Source organism: Xenopus laevis, chromosome 1L (assembly GCF_017654675.1).
Source record: "Xenopus laevis strain J_2021 chromosome 1L, Xenopus_laevis_v10.1, whole genome shotgun sequence".
Lineage (NCBI taxonomy): Eukaryota > Metazoa > Chordata > Amphibia > Anura > Pipidae > Xenopus > Xenopus laevis.
This window is the reverse complement of record NC_054371.1, coordinates 130,170,653-130,173,700: the sequence shown is the minus strand read 5'-3', so window position 1 is coordinate 130,173,700 and position 3,048 is coordinate 130,170,653.

Sequence of the window (3,048 nt, the reverse complement as noted above, 5' to 3'; positions counted from 1 at the left end):
ATACAGTATGTTCATGACTGTTAGTGAGGATCACAAAGATGTACAGTAAGTAACTGAGGAATCGTGTAAGGGAGTTGCTTGAAGTTAGTAGATTAGTGTTTAGGCTTGGTGGAAGATGTGAGTTTAGGGCAACATTTGAAATTCTGTAGGTCTGAGAAATGTCTAATTTTGAGTTGTAATTGGGGTCTTTTATGATGAGAGGGCCTGAACAAAAATAGAAATAGTAAAAGTTAACAATAACAATAAAATTGTTGCCTCAGAGAGTGATCATTTTTTGGCTGATGGGTGCATTTAAAAGCTGGAAAGGGGCAGAATAAGAAGGCAGTTAAGTGTTGGATCAGCTGACAGTGAATTTATCAAAAAAGCATGAGCCAGCTATATGAATATATATTAATACAGGCCACATGACTCCAAGCTAAATTACAATATCTTTATAAGTTTAAGTAGGGGTACACTATTCATTATAATATACAGCCCATCCATTTCCCTCTGTTTTGCCCTCCTACCCTTCCATTTTACTTATTTTCAATCTCTCCTGTTTACTCCCATCTCCTGGCCTCTGCCCCTCTCCCCTGCATGTCCCTTTCACATGAATTTCCTCTAGCCCCCCTTCATTTCACATCTATTCCTTTACTCTCCAGCCCATCTCCTGCGCCACTGCTCCTCTTGTTTGGCTGTTTAGCTTGTCTTACTTCCACCATTCTGTCAGTTGCTCCTTATGGCACCAATCATACCATTCAGCCTATGTCTCACACAACTATTCTCTTATTCTGTCCCCCACCTCTTCTCCTTTACAAGCTAGGTTCTGCTTCCTTTTTTGGCTACAATAGATCCAAACACCCTTCAATGAGAACAGTAGTGGAAGGAGTGGGAGTAGGATAGCAGCGCTGGTCCCTTTAAGTTATACAGTAAATGGTGCCTTCTGACATAGGAGTGTGCAAGTTACATAATAAATAATGTACTCTTTATTGTAAAATATAAGGGTATTATAAGTCACACAGGAGTACCATGACCATATAGAGGCACAAGGCCGAAGGTCAAATGATTTTATTCAGGTTATGGAATGCAAAGATGACATAATATTCTTATATTTTACAATAGGTTGTACAATATATATTGTAATACACAAGTTTCAGTGAGTCATGCGACACATTACATCACTAAGCACCGTTTATAAGGATATACAGTATTTATGGCTTTGTGTATTATAATGTTTTGTCCCATAGGAAAATGACCAAGGTGTAGAATATATAGTGAATCGTGTACCCACTGCTGAAAAAAGAAGCATATCACTAAGGAGTTCCTTGACCATATGAAAGTACAGGTCCAAAGCCAACTGCTTTTATACAGGTCATGGAAGTCCGAGGTGACTTTTAATATCCTAATATTTTTTAACAGGGGGTATATATCTAACCTAAATATACTGAAAAGTTAACTTCTATCCTTATCCCCTTTATCAGCCGACTGTTCTTGACACATTGCGGCCCCTGTGTCTCAACAGGGATTACACTGCCTTATTTATTAGGGATGCACCAAATCCATAATTTTTGGAGTTGACCAAATACTGAACTATATCTAAATCCTAATTTGCATATTCATAATTGTGTAAATAATTAAAAAAATTGCATCATTTGTAAATAAAAATTGTTGAATGTAGTTGTTCTAAGCTCCATTATTTATTTTTTTATAGTTATTGAATTGTTTGCCTTGTTCTTCTGACTCTTTCCAGCTTTCAAATTGGGGTCACTGACCCCATCCGGCCCACAGCCCCCTTGTGTGGCCCCCCACATGAAAGTCTGCCTACTGTGACTGCTTACCTTGTGTAAGATTTAAAAGGTATCAGTACTAGGATTAACTGACCCCTGCATTGTTTATACCTCAAACACAGACTGTAAAATCCTGTATTGTTCCTGTAATACCTCTATTGTTCACACCCTAAAACCCTCTACTGTTCACCCCTCAAACCCAGAATGAAACTGCCCACATTGTTCACCTGTTCACACCTCAAACAAACTGCTGGAGGGGCACCAACGTTGTGTCACTGTATGTAGCACAGTCTGAACTGTTTATCTTAGAGTGGTCCTGATAGGTTTCCCTGTCTCCTGCTGTATTCTGCCTGCCCTATGCTTCTTGTGTGTGCCATACTCCAGCTGCCCTATGCTCCCTGTGTGTGCCATACTCCGCCTGCTCTATGCTGCCTGTGTGTGCCATACTCTGCCTGTGGGATGTGAGCCTGGGGGGGTTTGTTCTGGGTGGTTTGTTAGCATTTGTAAATTGTTGTCAGGGCCCCTAAGGTGTTTAATCATGTGTTGGGGGGGTTGCTGTGTTATCCACACGGGAGGACGTAATGTATGGATTTAAGGGTATGTCTTAATATGACTTACATTTTTCATAAATGAGTAATATCCCTGCAGTGAGCACCAACCTTTTGGTTTTTAAGTGTACTACCACCATTAATGGGAATATGGTCTTAAAAGTTCTTGTGGTTGGGTGTGGTTTAAAGTGGGTGTGGTATAAAAACAGGGATTGGTCAACACTGGCTTCCATCGGCCCTCCACCTCGTAGGCCATAAAAATCCGTCCCTCAGTACCACAAAAGTTGGACAGAACTGACATAGCTTATAGATGTGCCCGTATGCGTATGCACACAACCTCACCTGAGGCCACATATTCTGTTCTGCATATGTGCATATCTCACAAATGATGTTACCGTATATACTTGAGTATAAGCCGTCCTGAGTATAAGCCGAGGTACCTAATTTTACCTCCAAAAACTGGGAAAGTTATTGACTCGAGTATAAGCCTAGGGTGAGAAATGCAGCAGCTTCTGGTAAGTTTCAATCAAAAAATTGAGGGTTTCTGCTCCCATTGGAGGTGCCGGCGACCATTCTTGGACGCTGGCGAATATTCTTGGAGACTATTCTTGGACACCGGCGACTATTCTTGGACGCCGGCGACTATTCTTAGAGGTAGAGTTTTTCAGCATATTTTGGGGGCTGAAAAACTCGGCTTATACTCGAGTATATACACGGTACTTAAAAGTTCTGCC